Source organism: Aethalodelphis obliquidens, unplaced genomic scaffold (genome assembly GCF_003676395.1).
Source record: "Aethalodelphis obliquidens isolate GAN/ISIS:26980383/991018 unplaced genomic scaffold, ASM367639v1 scaffold5, whole genome shotgun sequence".
Classification (NCBI taxonomy): Eukaryota; Metazoa; Chordata; class Mammalia; order Artiodactyla; family Delphinidae; genus Aethalodelphis; species Aethalodelphis obliquidens.
This window is the reverse complement of record NW_020837949.1, coordinates 73,735,578-73,754,739: the sequence shown is the minus strand read 5'-3', so window position 1 is coordinate 73,754,739 and position 19,162 is coordinate 73,735,578. Positions and strand designations below refer to the sequence as shown.

Below are 19,162 nucleotides of genomic sequence, written 5' to 3'. Positions count from 1 at the left end.
CGACATTAAGTACAGTCACATTGTTGTACAACCATCACTGCTATTCATATCCAGAGCTTTTTCGTCATCCTGAAGTGAAACTCCATTCCCGTTAAACAATGTACTTGGTTCCTCCTTCCCCCCAGCCTCTAGTAACCACCATTCTACTTTCTGTCTCTATGAATTTGACTGTTCTAAGTACCTCTTATAACTGGAGTCATACAATATTTGTCCTTTCATGTCTGATGTTTTTCACTTAGCATAATGTTTTCAAGATTTATCTATATTCAAAGATATATCAGAATTTCATTCTTTTTGAAAGCTGAATAATAATCCATTGTGTGTGTGTGTATATATGTGTGTGTGTGTATATATATATATATATATATATATATATAAATGTATACATATACACACACACACACACCACATTTTGTTCATCCATTCATCCATCCATGGACATCTGGGCTGTTTCTGCCTGTTGGCTATCATTAACAATGCTGCTATAAACATTGGTATAAAATATGTTTGAATCGCTGCTTTCCATACTTCTGGGCGTATACCTAAAAGTGGAATTGTTGGATTGTATGGTAATTCTGTGTTTAAATCTTTTGGGAACTATCATATTGTTTACCACAGTGGCTGCACCGTTTTACATTCCTACTAACAGTGCACACATGTTCCAGTTTCTCCACGTACTCACCAACACTTATTTTCTATTTTTTTGATAATGACCATCCTTATGGGTGTGAAGTGATATCTCATTGTGGTTTTGATTTACATTTCCGTAAAGATTAGTGATGTTGAGCATCTTTTCGGCTGTTTTTTGGCCATCTGCATATATTTGGAGAACTGTTGTTCAAGTCCCTTGTTCATTTTTAAATTGGATTGTTTGTTTTGCTGTTGTTGAGCTGTATGAGTTCTTTGCATATTCTGGATATTAACCCTTTTTCATATAAATGATTTACAAGTATTTTCTCCATTCTCTAGGTTGCCTTTTTCATTCTCTTGGTAATGTCCTTTGGTGCAGAGAAGTTTTTGATTTTGATGAAGTCCAGTTTATTTTTTTCCTATTGTTGTCTCTGCCTTTGGTGTCATGTCCAAGTAATCATTGCTAAATCCAGTGTCATAAATTTTCCCTTCTATGTTTTCTTCCAAGAAATAAAAGAGATTTTATAGTTTTAGCTCTTACATTTAGGTGTTTGATGCATTCTGAGTATTTTGTAGATGGTGTAAGGTGAGGATCCAGCTTCATTCTTTGCATATGGAATCCAGTTTTTCCAGCATCATTTGTTGAAAAGATTGTCCTTTCCCCATTGAACAGTCTTGGCATCTTTGTCAAAAATGATTTAACCATCTAGTCAAAAATCATTTCACCATCTATTCAAGGGTTTATTTCTGGGCTCTCTATTCTGTTGCACTGATATAAATATCTGTCTTTATGCTACGACCATACTGTTTGGGGTAGTGTAGCTTTGTAGTAAATTTTTTTTTTTTTGCGGTACGTGGGCCTCTCACTGTTGTGGCCTCTCCCGCTGCAGAACACAGGCGCAGGCTCAGCGGCCATGGCTCACGGGCCCAGCCGCTCCATGGCATGTGGGATCTTCCCAGACCGGGGCACGAACCCGTGTCCCCTGTATCGGCAGGCGGACTCTCAACCACTGCGCCACCAGGGAAGCCCTGTAGTAAATATTTAGATCAGTAAGTGTGAGTCCTCCAATGAGGTTCTTCATTTTGAAGATTGTTTTGATTTTTCAGGGCCCCTTGAGATTCCACATGAATTTTAAGAAGGGCTGTTTTATTTTTGCAAACAAATGTTACTGTGATTTTGATGAGGATTGCATTGGGTATATAAATAGCTTTGGGTAGTACTGTCATCTAAACAATATTAAGTCTCCCAGTCTATGAACACGTGATGTCTTTCCATTTATTTATGTCATCAGTAATTTCATTTAGTGATGTTGTATAGTTTTCAGTGTATAAATCTTTAGCCTTGTGGTCCAAGATAATTCCTAAGGGTTTTTTGTTGGTGGTGGTTTTTTTTTTGATGCTCTTATAAATGGAATTGTTTTCTTAATTTCCTTTTCGGATTGTTCATTGTTAGTGTATAGAAATGCTACTGATTTGTATTCAGTTCGTTAATTAGTGCTAACAGTTTTTGTGGACTCTTTAGGATTTTCTACATAGATGGTCATGTCACCTGCCAGTAGATAATTTTACTGCCTTCTTTCCAATTCAGATGCCTTTTATTTTTGTTGTATAATTGCTCTGATTAGAACTTCAAATGCTATGTTGAATAGAAGTGGTGAAATTGGGTGTCCTTGTCCTGTTCCTGATCTTAGGGGAAAGCTTTCAGTCTTTCACCATTGAGTATGATATTAGTTGTGGGGTTGGTGATTGTTGAGTTTTTTTAAAACCATGAAAGTGTTTTGAATTTTGTCAAATGCTTTTCCTGCATCAGTTGAGTTTTTTTTTCTTTCATCAGGTTAATGTAGTGCATTACTTTGATCAATTTTCATATGTTGAATGATGCTGCATTCCAGAAGTATATCCCACTAGGTCATCTTGTATAGTCCTTTTACTGTGCTGCTGAATTTGGTTTGCTAGTATTTTGTTGAGGATTTTTGCATCATAAGGGCTATTGCTTTGTACTTCTCTTGTAGGTTATTTGTCTGGCTTTGCTGTGAGGGTAATCCCAGCCTCATAGAATGAGTTAAGAAGTATTCTCTCTTCTTCAGTTTTTTTTGAAGAGTTTGAGAAGGGTCTGTGTTAATTTTTCTTTAAATGTTAAACAGAATTCTGGTCCTGGGCTTCACTTTGTTGGGAGGTTTTTCATTATTGATTCAAATCCTTACTAGTTAGAGGTCTTTTTAGGTTTTCTGTTCCTCAGGAATCAGTCTTGGAAGGTTGTGTGTTTTTAAGAATTTACCCATTTTATCTAGCTAGCCCAATTTGTTGACCTATAATTGTTCATAGTACTCTTTTATTATCCTTTTTATTTCTGCACAATTGATAGTAATGAACCCGCTTTATTTCAATAATTTGGATCTTCTGTCTGTTTTTCTCTTAGTCAATCTACCTAAAAGTTTGTCAGTTTTGTTACTGTCATAGAACCAACTTTTGGTTTTACTGATATTTCTCTATTGGTTTTTTATTCTTTATCTCTGCCGTAATCTTTATTTCCTTCCTTCTGCTACCTTTGGGTTTATTAGCTGTACTTTTTCTAGTTCCTTGTGGTATAAAATTAGTTTGTTGGTTTTTTATATTAAGCAGCAAACTTTGTTTCTTTTTTAATATAAATGTTTATAGCTATAAATTTCCTTCTTAGCATTGCTTTCTCTGCATCCCGTAAGTTTTGGTACATTTTGCTTTTGCTTTCGTTTGTTTGAAAGTATTTTCTAATTTCCCTTGTGTTTTCTTCTTTGACCAACTGGTTGCTAAAGAGTGTTGTTTAATTTCCACTTATTTGTGAATTATCTAGTTTTTCTTCTGTTATTGATTTCTAGGTTTATTATGATTGGAAAGATAGTTTGTATGATCTTAATCTTTTAAATTTATATTCGTTTTGTGGTGTCACATATGGTCTGTCTTGGGGACTTTTCCATGTGCTCTTGAGGAAAATGTATATTCTGCTGTTGGAATGTTCTGTATGTGTCTGTTCTAGTTGGTTTATAAGGTTCAATTCCTTTTTCCTTATTGATCTTCTCTCTGGGTTTCTATACATTATTGAAAGTAGGGTATTGAGATCTCCAACTATTATTGTAGAACTATTTCTTTCAATTATGTCCATGTTTTCTTCATGTATTTTAAAGCTGTGATGTTTGGTTCGTACATATTTATAATTGTTGTATCTTCTTGACGAGTTGACCCTTTTATCAATATGTAATGTTCTTTGTCTCTTATTATTAATTTTACTGTTATTAGTTTTACTTAATATCTATTTTGATATTAGTATTGATCTCTCTTTGGGTTATTACTTGCATTGGGTATCTTTTTCCCTTCTTTCACTTTCAACCTGTTTGTGTTTTTAGATCTGAAGTAAATCTCTTGTAGACAGCATATGGTTGGATCGTGTTATTTAATCCATTCTGCCAATCTATATCTTTTGATTGTAGAGTTTAATCCATTTGTATTTAAAGTGATTACTGATGGGGAAGGACTTGACTTCTACCCTTTTGTTTTTTGTTTTCTGTATGTCTTCTAGCTTTCTTGACCCTCATTTCTTGAATTACTGCCTGTGTTTGTGTTTTGTTGATTTCTTTGTAGTGACATGTTTTGATTCTTTTCTCATTTCCTCTTGTGTGTATTCTATAGATATTTTCTTCGTGGTTACCATGGGAGTTACCTATAACATTCTAAAATTAAAACAATCTAATTTGAATGATACCAATTTAACCTCAGTGGCATACAAAAGCTCTATTCCTATACAGCTCTGTCCCCCCCCCTTTGTTGTTGATGTCACAAATGACATCTATATGCGTTGTGCAGCCCCGAACATAGATTCGTGTTTTTTTAATTTTATAGAAAATAAAAAGTGGAGTTATAAAACAAATTTACAATGATACTGGGTTTTATATTTGTTTATGTATTTACCTTTACCTGAAAGCTTTGTATTTTGTATGGCTTTGAGTTACTGTCCTTCCATTTCAACCTGAAGGACTGCCTGTAGGATTTCTTGTGGGCAGGTCTAGTAGTAATGAAGTCTCTCAGTTTTTGTTCATCTGGTAATGTCTTAATTTCCCCCTCATTTTTGAAGGACAGTTTTCTAGGTACTGAATTCTTGGTGGACAGTTTTTACTTCCAGCACTTTGAATATGTCATTCCACTGCCTTCTGCCCTCCAAAGTTTCTGCTGAGCAATTAGCTGGTAATCTTATTGAGGATCCCTGTTGCTAGGAGTTGCTTTTCTCTTGCTGCTTTCAACATTCTCTTTTCTTTCAGCAGTTTGATTAAAATGTGCCTCAGTGTAGATCTCTTGGGTTTATCCTCCTGGGCATTTCTATAATTCATGTTTTTCATCAAATTTGGGGAATTTTTTTGCCATTACTTTGTCAAATCTCTGATTCTTTTGCCTCATCATCAATCTGATTTTGTACTCCTCTAGGGAAATGTTCAATTTAGTTATTACATTTTCTCCAAAATTTCTATTTCTTTTCCTTTTTATAATGTATGTCTCTTTATTGATATCATCCTTTTGCTTATAAATCATTTTCTTGATTTACCCTAGTTCTTTGTGTTTTTTCTTTGCTCTTTGAGCATATTTAAGGCAGTTGCCTTTGTCTAGTGAGTCCCCAGTCTGTACTTCCTTAGGGACATCTGTTTCTACCTATTATTTTGTTCCTTTCAATTTTGTTTCTTTGTATGCCTTTGCTCTTTGTCAAAAGTTGGGTATTTGAGAAACTGCCACCTTTTCCAGTGTTTGAAGACTGGCTGTATGCCAGGAAAACCATTCGGTGATTGGCTGGCCATGCTCCGAGTCCAGAAGCGTAAGGTTTTCTCACATCTTTTTTGAGAATGTATCTATTGGGCCTATGTGTGGCTTTCTCAGTTCTCCCATATACACAGCTTCTTTTGAATGTCTTAATTTCCCAAGAAGCTTTACCCAAGCTTCTCCTTGGAGTTTTAGATGGACTGTTGTATATCTCCATGCATAAACTCTCATCCCAGGCATCTGCAGATCTGTAGTCCCCTGCAGCTTTCATGAGCAATGACTGGAGCTTTTCCTCACCTGAGACCGAGTTAGGTGAGACAGGGACCATCAGACAGCCTTCTAACCCTTGACTGGTTAGAATGTTGCAGTCAGTGTCTGCTTTGCTCTCTCCAGTTTAAGGGAACTGGAAACTAGGCTCAGTATCTTCCAGACCAGAAGTTGCCTTGTGAAGGGGGCGGATGAAGGTGAGTATAAATGCCATGTAAGTTCCTGCCATTCTGAAGGTGAATGTTTCTTTTCTTTTTAAAAATTTTTGTTTTATATTGCATTATAGTTGATTCACAATGTTGTGTTAGTTTAAGGTGTACAGCAGAGTGATTCAATTATACATACATATGTATCTATTGTATTTCAAGTTCTTTTCCATTTAGGTCATTGTAGAATATTGAGCACAGTTCCCTGTGGTATACAGTAGGTCTTTGTTGATTACCAGTTTTAAATATAGCAGAGTGAACATGTCAATCCCAGACTCCCAGTCTATGCCCCCAACCTTCCCCTTGGTAACTGTAAGTTCGTTTTCTAAGTATGTAAGTCTGTTTCTGTTTTGTGAATAAGTTCACTTGTATCATTTCTTTTTAGATTCCACATGTAAGCAATATCATATGATTATTTGCCTTTCTCTGATTTACTTCACTTAGTATGATAATCTCTAGGTCCATCCATGTTGCTGCAAATGGCATTATTTCATTCTTTTTTATGGCTGAGTAATATTCCATTGTATGTGTGTATCATATCTTCTTTATCTGTTCATCTGTTGATGGACATTTAGGTTGTTTGCATGTTTTGGCTATTGTGAATAGTGCTGCTATGAACATAGGGATGCATGTATCTTTTTGAATTATAGTTTTGTCCAGGTATATGCCCAGGTGTGGGATTGCTGGATCATATGGTAATTCTATTTTTAGTTTTCTAAGGAACCTCCATACTGTTTCCCATAGTGGCTGCACCAACTTATATTCCCACCAGCAGTGTAGGAGGGTTCCCTTTTCTCCACACCCTCTCCAGCATTTGTTATTTGTAGAGTTTTTGATAATGGTCATTCTGACAAGTGTGAGGTGGTACCTCATGGTAGTTTTGATTTGCATTCCTCTAATAATTAGTGATGTTGAGCCTCTTTTTATGTGCCTGCTGGCTATCTGTATGTCTTCTTTGGAGAAATGTCTGTTAAGGTCTTCTGCCTGTTTTTCAGTTGGATTGTTTGTTTTTTGTTGTTGAGTGGTAAGAGCTGTTTGTATATTTTGGAGATTAAGCCCTTGTCAATTGCATCCTTTGCAAATATTTTCTCCCATTCCATAGTTTGTCTTTTCTTTCTTTCTTTTTTTTTTTTTTTATCATTCCCTTTGCTGTGCAAAAGCTTTTAAGTTTCGTTAGGTCCCATTTGTTTATTTTTGTTTTTATTTCCATTACTCTAACAGATGGATCCAAAAAAATATTGCTGCAGTTTATGTCAAAGAGTGTACTGCCTATGTTTTCCTCTCAGAGTTTTATTAGTATCCAGTTTTACATTAAGGTCTTTAATCCATTTTGAGTTTATTTTTGTGTATGGTGTTAAAGAATATTCTAATTTTATTCTTTTACATGTAGCTGTCCAGTATTCCCAGCACCACTTACTGAAGAGACTGTCTTTTCTCCATTGTATATTCTTGCCTACTTTTTTTGAAGATTAATTGACCGTAGGTGCGTGGGTTTATTTCTGGGCTTTCTGTCCTGTTCCGTTGATCTGTATTTCTGTTTCTCTGCCAGTATCATGTTGGTTTGATGAGTGTAGCTTCGTAGTATAGCCTGAAGTCAGGGAGCCTCATTCCTCCAGTTCCGTTTTTCTTTCTCAAGATTGCTTTGGCTGTTCAGGGTCTGTTTTGTCTCCATAGAAATTAAAATTTTTTTGTTCTGGTTCTGTGAAAAATGCCATTGGTAATTTGATAGGGCTTGCATTGAATCTGTTGATTGCCTTCGGTTGTATAGTCATTTTGACAGTATTGATTCTGCCAATCCAAGAACATGGTATATCTTTCCATCTGTTTGTGTCATCGTCGATTTCTCTCATCAGTATCTTACAGATTTCGGAGTACAAGTCTTTTGCCTCCTTAAGTAGGTTTATTCCTAGGTATTTTATTCTTTTCAGTGAGATGGTAAATGGGATTGTTTCTTGAATTTCTCTTTCTGATCTTCTGTTGTTAGTGTGTAGAAATGCAATAGATTTTTGTGTATTAATTTTGTATCCTGCACGTTTACCTAATTCATTGATGAGCTCTAGTAGTTTTCTGGTAGCATCTTTAGGATTTTCTATGTATAGTATCATGTCATCTGCAAACAGTGACAGTTTTACTTCATTTCTAATTTGGATTCCTTTTATTTCTTTTTCTTCTCTCATTGCCATGGGAGGACTTGCAAAACTATGTTGAATAAAAGTGGTGAGAGTGGACATCCTTGTCTTGTTCCTGATCTCAAAGGAAATGCCTTCAGCTTTTCACCATTAAGTATGATGTTAGCTGTAGATTTGTCATATATGGCCTTTATTATGTTGAGGTATGCTCCCTCAATGGCCCCTTTCTGGAGAGTTTATTGTAAATCGGTGTTGAGTTTTGTCAAAAGCTTTTTCTGCATCTGTTGAAATGATCATATGTATTTTTTTCTTCAGTTTGTTAATGTGGTGTATCACACTGATTGATTTGCAGATATTGAAAAATCCTTGCATCCCTGGGATAAATCCCACTTGATTGTGGTGTATGATACTTTTAATGTGTTGTTGGATTCAGTTTGCTGGTATTTTGTTGAGGAATTTTGTATCTATGTTTCAGTGATATTGGCCTGTAATTTTCTTTTTGTGGTATCTTTGTCTGGTTTTGGTATTGGGGTGATGGTGGCCTCATAGAATGAGCTTGGGAGTGTTCCTTCTCCTTCAGCTTTCTGGAATAGTTTCAGAAGGATAGGTGTTAACTGTTCTGTAAATGTTAGACAGAATTCGCCTGTGAAGCCATCTGGTCTTGGACTTTTGTTTGTTGAGAGTTTTTAAATCACAGTTTCAATTTCATTACTTGTGATTGGTCTGTTCATATTTTCTATTTCTTCTGGTTCAGCCTTATGAGATTGTACTTTTCTAAAAAATTGTCTGTTTTTACTAGGTTGTCAGTTGTATTGGTATACAGTTGCTTGTAGTAGTCTCTTATGATCCTTTGTATTTCTGTTGTGTCAATTGTAACTTCTCCTTTTTCATTTCTAATTTTATTGATTTTAACCCTTTCCCTTTTTTTCTTGATGAGTCTGGCTAAAGGTTTATTGATTTTGTTTATCTTTTCAGAGAACCAGCTTTTAGTTTCATTGATCTTTTCTGTTGTTTCCTTCATCTTTGTTTCATTTATTTCTGCTCTGATCTTTATGATTTCTTTCCTTCTACTAACTTTGGGTTTTGTTTGTTCTTTCTCTGGTTACTCTAGGTGTAAGTTTAGATTGTTTGAGATTTTTCTTGTTTCTTGAGGTAAGATTGTATTGCTATAAACTTCACTCTTAGAACTGCTTTTGCTGTGTCCCATAGGTTTTGAATCATGGTGTTTTGATTGTTATTTGTCTCTAGGTATTTTTAAAATTTCCTCTTTGATTTCTTCAGTGATCCATTGATTGTTTAGTAACATATTGTTTAGCCACCATGTGTTTGTGTTTTTTACAGTTTTTTTTCTTGTAGTTAATTTCTGATCTCATAGCATTGTGGTCAGAAAAGATGATATGCTTTAAACTTTCTTAAATTTACCAAGGCTCCATTTGTAGCCCACCATGTGGTCAGTCCTGGAGAATGTTCCATGTGCACTTGAAAAGAATGTGTATTCTGCTGTTTTTGGATGGAATGTCTATAAATATCAATGAAGTCCGTCTGGTCTAATGTGTCATTGAAGGCCTGTGTTTCCTTATTGATTTTTCTGTCTGGATGGTCTGTCCATTGATGAAATTGGGTGTTAAAGTTCCCCACTATTATTGTGTTACTCTCAGTTTCTCCTTTTATGGCTGTTACTGTTTGTTTTATATACTGAGGTGCTCTTATGTTGGGTGCGTATATAAATTACAAGTGTTATATTTTCTTGTGTTGATTCCTTGATCACTATGTAGTGCCCTTCCTTGTCTCTTAGTCTGTATTTTAAAGTCTATTTTGTCTAATATGAGTATTGCTACTCCAGCTTGCTTTTGATTTCCATTTGCATGGAATAGGTTTTTACATCCCCTCACTTTAAGTGTGTATGTGTCCCTAGGTCTGAAGTGTGTCTCTTGTAGACAGCATATATATGGGTCTGTGTTTGTATCCATTCAGCCAGTCTATGCCTTTTGATTGGAGCATCTAGTCCATTTACATTTAAGGTTATTATCAATATGTATATTTCTATTGCCCTTTTCTTAATTGTTTTGGGTTTGTTTTTTGGCCGTTGTCTCCTTGATAGGAGGTGTGACTGATGTTGTGGTGGCTAGGCCTGCAGTGGCCTCCCCTTTGCTCTGTGGTTGTCACTGCCCTGTCAGAGGTGGGGTCTGCTCCCTAGTTGTTGGAGTAGAGAGGCCCCCAGATCTGTTTTTTAGTTGTGTTTCTGATCTGCAGTGTGAGGTAGGTGGGATTGGAGCACTCCCACTGGGAGGGGAGCTACTGAGTATTTCTCCTCTGGAGCTGTTCACCTGTGGGTGTGCTCTGTTGTGTCACCTTTCACCCGTTGTGTGAGATCTCAGATTACACTGTTGTTGGCACTGCTCTTGGCCACACCTTAACCATGGGTATGCTAGCAGTTGGCCCTGGTGTCTCTCAGACGTTGTTTTCACCAGGCCACCAGCATAGATCCACTGAAGTCAGGTCCCGGGATTGCAGTGATCATGGATCTGGACCCACTGTGGGAGCAGCCCAGACTCTGGTCTGGCCCAACCCCTGTGTGTATGTGCCCACACAGCCTACAGCTGCTAAAGCTAGACCCATCTTGGCTGCGGGAACACTCGCTGTCTGTTCAGATGTTCTGTAGGCGCTCAGTTTACAAAGCTGGTCACGGGGGTGTCAATTTGCAGTTTCCGCAGCTGGTTACGTGGGGATCTTTCTTTTTAGGTGTCCAAGGTCCTCTGCTAGTGTTCAGCTGGTGTTCTGTGAGAATTGTTCCATTTAAAGTTGTATTCTTGATGCATTTGTGAGGAGAGATGAACTCCACGTCCTCCTGCTCCTCTTCCATCTTGACTCCTGATTTATTTTCTCTATAGTTCTGTCTTTTCCAAAACATCCTGTAAGTATAATCAGACAATGTATAGTCTTTTTCACTTGGCATAGTGATGAGCTTTATTCATGTTGCTGTGTCTGTCAGTAATTTTTTCTTTTTTATTGCTGAGTTAAATTCCATGGTATCGATGTTCCACAGTTTGTTTTATCCATTCCCTAGTTCACTTGGATTGTTTGTAGGTTTGGAGATAAAACTGCTAACTGCAAGTTTTGTGGGAACATAATTTTCATTTCACTTGGGTAACACCTAGGAGCAGGGTTGCTGGATCATGTGCTAAGTGTATGTTTGTAAGAAACTGCCAAATTGTTTTCCACAGTGGTTATACCATTTTGCATTTCTACTAACAGTTTATGAAAGGGCCAGTTGTTCCACATCTGTGTCAGCACTTGGTATTGTCAGGTTTTTTAAAAGCCATTCTGCTAGGTAGATAGTTATATCTCGTAGTTGTAATTTGCGTTTCCCTCTAATGACTGTGGAGGTCGAAAATTTTTTCATGTGCTCACCTGCCATCCATTTATCTTTGGTGAAGCGTCTGCTCACCTCTTTTGCCTGTTTTTTAACTGGGTTATTTGTTTTTATTGTTGAGCTTTTGAGAGTTTTTTATATATTCTGGTTATAGGTCTTTTATCAGATAAATGATGTGCAGGTATTTTCTTCTTGTCTGTTTGTTTTTCATTCCCTTAAGAGTCTTTTTTGAAGAGTAGAAGTTCTTGATTTTAATTGTCTAATTTATACATTTAAAAAATCTGTATTGTGCTTGGTGTTTTATCTAAGAATTCTTTGCATAACCCAAGGTTACAAAGATTTTCTCCAGTTTTCTTCTAGAAGTGTTATTGTTTTAGGTGTCATATTTAGATCTGATCCATTTTGAGTTAGTTTTTGTAAATGGTGCAAGGTATGTGCATTTCTTATGACCCAACCAATTTAATCATAAGAGATTTAGGGAAATGATGTTGTTTATGGAGAAAATGATATGAAACAACCCCCTTCGTAGTGGGTTGAAGGAATGCTTTCCTTTGTGTAAAGTGGGTCTCCTTACACAGATGCAGGATAGTACACCCTACAAATTCTGCCATCCTTGCTATCCAAATTGCTTTCAGAACACTTAATGAGGAAAATGCAGTAGTGCACAGGAATTTCTTTTGTACTGCTCCTTAGGGCTTTAAATGAAACATGTTTCCAGGTGAAATACACACTAGTGTTCCTGGAATAAGAAACATTTCCTGAAGCTTTATCAAAATCAGCTTTTGAATAAATTGGCCTTAAAGAGAATCTCAAATTTCTTTTCTTTCATAAACTAATAGATGATAAATATGTTCCTTCTGGCTGGGTGGTGGTATTTTTTTAATCCAGGAAGAATGAATTTAGATATCCTTGAGATATAGAAAACTTTTGATTAAAAAAATTTTACCCAATTTTAAAATTTTCTTCCTTTTTTTTTTTTTCCCCCCCCCGAACTAGTTGATGCTGCTTATCAGTTAGTCATATTTGTTAAGGACCTCTGAGTATGTACGACTCTATTCTTGGTGCTGGAGTGGGGCAGGGTGAGAAAGACAGATGCCAAAGAGATCCAGAGTCTGCCATGAGAATTAACTGCCTGTAGGAAGGAGGTTAAGATCTACACATGAGTTGCTATTACGAAATAGGAGGAGTCACATCTCATAAGAGAGGAACAAAATGGGCTGGGCCCTGCACAAAGCATGTTCTGCAGGCCAGAGCATGGGGAGCTTGTTAGAACTGCAGAATCTCAGGCCTCTGTTGCGGGTTTTGTTTTGTTTTAAAACAATTTTTTTATCGAGGTGTAATTGACCTATAGCACTGTATTAGTTTCAAGGCATCCAGTGTAATGATTCAGTATTTGTAGGATTCCCTTTCTTTTTAAGAGTAAATAATATTCCATTGTATGTGTTTATGACATCTTGTTTAGCCATTCATCTGTCGATGGACACTTGGGTTGCCTCTACTTTGTGGCTTTGGGGAATAGTGCTACCATGAACAAGGGAAGGGTTATTTTAAATGTAAAGTTTTTCTTTTAATTTTATTAATACTTCAGTGTCCAGTACTATCACTAGCAGACACTAGTTAGATATACCGTCAGTAACATTTGAAATTACAGCTTTTAAAATTTCTTTGGTGTTCCACTCAGCACCGTGAGTTCTTCTGTGCGCCTTCCCTGAACGAGTTTGAGATCCAGCCTGTAGATGTTTGGTCCTTACATTAGAAGCTGACATTTTATAACTGGGAGATTCCTCACCAAGACTCAGATTCCTCACTTCTCTGGGGAGGTCCAAGGTTGGGCACACCGTGCCTTTGTAGCTTTGGTCTGCTGGGGTGCGGGAGTGACTGCCATTCCTGGACTCATGTCGGCACTGTCCAATGTAGCCTTACCCTGAGCTGCCGCCTTCACTGCCCACCTGCTTGGCCCCAAAGCCTGTCGAATGTGCGTTCTTTGTTCCCGAGATGAGCCCCAAGGTAGTTTGCAAGGCTTGTAAGTGAAATCTGCAATCCTTTCTGAAAGAGGTGCTGTGGATATGACTACTTTGTATGTAGATGCCCAGAAATTCTGGGTGAAGATCTTTAATTCCTTTTGGATAGGAAGGTCACAGAGTGTACCTTTTGACCCCGTGCACCTTTCCTAGGAAACTACACCTTCCCTGAGAAAATGACTACAAGGTCAGATGTAGTCATTTTCATACAAAGATTTATTGATGACCTGCTTCAGGCCAGCCCCGTGTTAGGTGCCAAGGACTCTTTTCTAGTGTCTGTGTCCTGGTGGAGGAACTGTATCTTGGGCCCCACTTGACCTTTGATGATACTCACGTTGTTATCCCAGCAAGGACAGAGGGAATAGATACATAGAGTGTGTGTGAAAGGAATGGAAGAAATCTGTGTATTGTAAAAAAAAAAAAATAGTTATGAATAATAAATCTTTTCACTTTCAGAAGAGAATTTTCTTGACTTCTTTCTGGTTAGCTAGATTGCATTTATCCTAATATTGTGCAAGCTTGACTACTGCAAGTATAATCCACTGGTTGGAAATATATTTTATTTTCAGTTATTTGCTTTTTTTTTTGGTTTTCTTTGGTAGGCCTTACAGTTGGCGTTGTAGTCAAATGGAACATAAGCTTTGCAGAAAAATGTCTGTTGTAGTCTGTCTAGACTACAGAGCTACAGAGTGGATCACTGCCGAATGAAACAGGGAAGTGACAAATTCTTGGGCCTAAAGTGTTGATACATTGTTTAACTGGTCTCACGTTAGAAGGCTGTCCCTATGAATCCTCTTTTATCAGGTCCACTCCGTCCCTCGCATGCAAATCTTGCCTTCTTTGTTGCATCTGTTAAACAGTTTGTTGCACTGAAGACACTTGAATATTTTACAGAGACTTCTGCTAAATCCCAGGACTTATGACTGTCTGAAATGCTTCTCTTAATGCCTTTTGAAGTTGGGCAGCAAGAAACAGAGCCCTGCATGCCCCAAGAATGTGTAGTGGTTTTTGCCTTTTGGAAAGTTCATTGCTTCCTTTTGTCCCTAATGGGTAATTACAGCCTCTCCCTACTGGCACCTCTGGAGCAGATACAGAAGTAAGGAGGAGGAATTAGGCAGACACAGGCTCACTGCAGTGGCCCCAGGGCTAATGCAGTCGACCAGGGAAGCAATTGATTTATATCAACAGCCTCTCCATTCCTTATATGTGCTTCCAGTAGATCATTACATTGGGTGCTTCTTCCTCTTTAATTCTTTATGTTAAAACAAGCTTCTGGGCCAGTGGGGCTTTTGGAATAATAGAATGGTGGTAAGTCAAAAAGCGCCACTTCAGGGACTGAACTCGATGATCATTATATAAAGTCTAATGTACTTACACTTTCATAAATGTCACCTATGTTTCTCCAGTAAGAGTATTTTCTTGGTGTGTTGTTTCTGTTGGCTAAACAACAGTGAAAGTTGTCTTTGAAAAGACAAGCATGCCAAATAGTGTTAAATTAAAACTCTTCCTTCTTTAAGAGGTAAATTTTTCTCCCAAGAACCATCTCAGATTTAGGCTTTGTTTAGGAGCTTCTTCTTAGCATAAATGTTACAGCATTTTTTCTATTGTTAGTGGAGCTCTAATTCTGTAAGTGTCTGCCTGTTTGTCTCTTGAAGTGATTTCATTAGATGGTTTGTAATTAACTCTCTGACATCATTAATCTTGTATTCAGTGTCTGGATTTGTGTACTCTAGAAACCAAATGTTAAACTTCCTTTGGTTGAACCACTAGCTTTCTAATCATTTTTAAACAAGAAGCATTAAAATCGTGCTAAAAATGAGTAGATTAGGGATTAGTGATCTCTCAAATGAACCTGACTGTAAAATTAATTCAATGCACAGAAAAAAAGAATCCAAAGAATTTAAGTAACTTCTGAATACACAACCCTGTGTGTAATAGTGTAGCCGTTATTTAAAGTGGGGTCTGGGGAACCCTGAAACCCTTTCAGGGTTCCATGAGGACAAAGTTATTGTCATAATAATATTAAGACATTATTGGAGGAGGGGCCGGAAAAAATGTTAAGACATTATTTGCGTTTTTTTGCTATGTTGATATTTGCACTGATGTGCAAAAGCAAAGGCAGAGAAAACTGCTTGTCCTGAGCATGAATCAAGGCGGTGGCATCAAACTGTACTAGTGGTCATTTCATTCTTCACCTCCATGCACCAATTTTAAAAGAAAATGTGTTGCACACAGTATGTCTTACTGTAGCAGTAAAAATTATTTTATTAAAATCTCGACCCTTGAGGACATCTCTTTTTTATACTCCATGATGAAATGTGAAGTACACAAAAAGTATCTTTGTATCTCCAAGTACAACCATGGTCTGGTTATCTCAGGGAAGAGATCTAGTACCTAGCAGGGCTGTGTTCGGAGGATAGCAAGAACCCCAAAGGAATCTTGGACGTGATTGTTGTTGGCAGTGGTGTTGGTAGTGGTATTGGTGTGTTGTCTGAAATGGTTTTGTGTGTACTGTGGATAGAGCAAATGGGTAGGTGTATGAGAAGTACTGGGAATTGGGGTTTTCGTTGCGGGGAAGGGAGATACTAACATCGTGTTGAGGGAGATGAAGAATCCTGTCTCGTTGGGTTTGAATTCAAGATGTCAAAATGAACTCAGATGTAAGATACTTAAAACACCTTTGTTCTGTCCAGGCAAAGCAATGATACTTTACTAGCGAGGAGCACACCTAGATCTCAGAGCTTGATTTCCAAATGCCAGGGCTCCTTGGAGAAATGGCTCATTCGGGGTCTGGGGCCAGTACAAGGCTAGCTTGGCACGCCTGTTGTGTCGGAAAACAAGGAGGTGCTCAGAGGCTATTAGGATTGTGTCAAAAGGACACAGAAGCTGGCTTGAAGGAGCTGTCAGTAGCCAAATTTGGGACAATCTGAGTATCAGAAAGAATGATGACAGAGTAATGGGTTAAAACACATTAACTTAAAACAATCCATGAAACTACCTGGGAGGGAGAGTGGGGAGAGAAGTAAAGAGGGAGAGAGAGGGATAGATCCGGAGAGAGAGAATATTACATTACAGGAGAATGCCACCTAACATACGAAGGAGGAATAGTTTTTGAAAATCACCGTTTTGTAACCCCTAACGTGGTGATTGATTCAGGCGAGGGGTATCAATGGATACCGAAACTGTTGAGTAAAATGCTATCAGGGAGAAGGATAGTCATAGAATCTCAAATATCATCCTAGTTATTACTTAACAAGCACAAAGGGGTAAAGATACTTTTGCTAAGAAGAAATCTGGCAGATCTCACTTTAACTTGGTGATCAAACAGCATCACCACTAAAGACACAACCAGATGTTACATGCGATGTGTAGCAGGAACGCAGCACTGCCCACGAAGGAGTCTGGCCGAAGAAAAGCACACTTGAGTCTGACTGAGACTCTAGATTTAAGTACCAAATTACAGGAAATCCAGAGGGACAGAGGAGTCAGCTAAATACCATCTTGGGGCTGCCAAAATCAAAAACCAAACCTCCAGACTCTGGCAAACTCTACAGTCAGATAACCCAGTCTCTTCAAAAACCAGTTGTGAGGGCTTCCCTGGTGGCGCAGTGGTTGAGAGTCCGCCTGCCGATGCAGGGGACACGGGTTCGTGCCCCGGTCCGGGAAGATCCCACATGCCGCGAAGCGGCTGGGCCCATGAGCCATGGCCGCTGAGCCTGCGCGTCCGGAGCCTGTGCTCCGCAATGGGAGAGGCCACAACAGTGAGACGCCCGCGTACCGCACAAAAAAAAAAAAAACAGTTGTGAGAAGAAAGTTAAATATGAAGGTGACGCGAGAAAGGACTTGAGACGTATTGACCAATGTATGGGCCTTATTTGGATCTTGATACAAATACACTGGGGGCTGAAAAAAATAATAGTAACTGTGGACACAGACTGTATATTTGCTCGTAACACAGGGTGAAATGATACTGTGTCTACAATTGCTTTAAAATAATTTAGAAGGAGAGCAGTTGGGTTGGGATACAGATGAAACAAGACTAGCCATGGACAGGTAATTGCTAGGGTGTCCACATGTGTGTTCATGATACTCTTCCATCTACTTAGGAATGTATTTGAAAGTTTTATAATTAAATTAAAAATACTGCTAATTAATAGGGAATAGCTTGACATTTTGTGCCTCTTTATGCAATGCATTGAGAAGTACATGTCATCTGTATAGAATTGTTGCCAATAATATCTGAGTCTGTCAGGAAACAATCACATAAGCTCAGAATATGTGACATTCTACAAGGCAGTTTTCTTGGGTTGTCTACAAAATGTCAGTTATGAAAAGCAACAAAAAATGTCATAAAAAAACAATCAAATACAATGCATGATTCTTTCTTGAGCGGATCCCTTTTGCCCTTAAAAAGTTATGAAAGGGGCTTCCTTGGTGGCGCAGTGGTTGAGAGTCCGCCTGCCGATGCAGGGGACGCGGGTTCGTGCCCCGGTCTGGGAGGATCCCACATGCCGTGGAGCGGCTGGGCCCGTGAGCCATGGCCGCTGAGCCTGCGCGTCCAGAGCCTGTGCTCCGCAACGGGAGAGGCCGCAACAGTGAGAGGCCCGTGTACCGCAAAAAAAAAAAAAAGTTATGAAAGATATTTTGGGTACAATGCAGACATTTGAATATGGATTCATAATACATGATGTTATTGAATGAATATTATTTCAGGTATGATGATGGTTATGTGGTTCTTCAGCAGAATGTCCTTTTTCTGAGATGTGTATGGAAGTATTTTAGGGTGAATTGTATGGTGTCTGCAAATTACTGGAAACATACATGGATTAGGTTGCTGCATTTTTTTTTTTTTTTTTTTCCCGGGTACGCGGGCCTCTCACTGTTGCGGCCTCTCCCGTTGCGGAGCACAGGCTCCGGACGCGCAGGCTCAGCGGCCATGGCTCCCGGGCCCAGCTGCTCCGCGGCATGTGAGATCTTCCCGGACCGGGGCACGAACCCGCGTCCCCTGCATCGGCAGGCGCACTCTCAACCACTGCGCCACCAGGGAAGCCCGCTTGCTGCATTTTAAATCACTATTTTCCTAGGTTAGAAACATTCAAATATCAGCAAATGCCTGAGATTCAACCTAACATTTGTTGAAAGAGAAAAAAGCAAATGGGGGGCTCTACGTGAAGCATCTATAAATGTTTGCACTATTCTTTCACCTTTCTATGTGTTTGAACTTTTTCGAAATAGTTAAGAACAAACAGGTAGTCAGCGTACAAAAATGAACTCTCAGCAGATACATATTTGTTAGATTAAGTGTGCTGACAACATTCTCGCTGGCAATAATTGCCTGGAATAGTGTTTGATAGAATTAATTCTAAACTAAGATTGATTCAGAATACAGAAAAGAAGGAAAGCTTTATTTCATTGTATGAACTTTCATGTGACAAAGAACAGAAAAATAACTACAGGTGGAAATTAAGAAAAGAGTTTAGTGATGTCTTAAGGACTTTTTTTTTTTTTTTTTTTTAACGTGGATGATATTTAAAGACAGATCCACTGTAGGGCTTCCCTGGTGGCGCAGTGGTTGAGAGTCCGCCTGCTGATGCAGGGGACACCGGTTCGTGCCCTGGTCCGGGAAGGTCCCACATGCTGCGGAGCGGCTGGGCCCGTGAGCCATGGCCGCTGAACCTGCGCATCCGGAGCCTGTGCTCCGCAACGGGACAGGCCACAGTGGTGAGAGGCCCGCGTACCACAAAAAAAAAAAAAAAA

General features: G+C 38.5%; 1 protein-coding gene across 7 annotated transcripts in view; it reads left to right on the top strand.

The window, feature by feature from the left end:
- CDCA7L (cell division cycle associated 7 like) overlaps positions 1-19,162 on the top strand; it is a 51,688-nt gene that overhangs the window by 17,831 nt on the left and 14,695 nt on the right. The window lies entirely within an intron of this gene.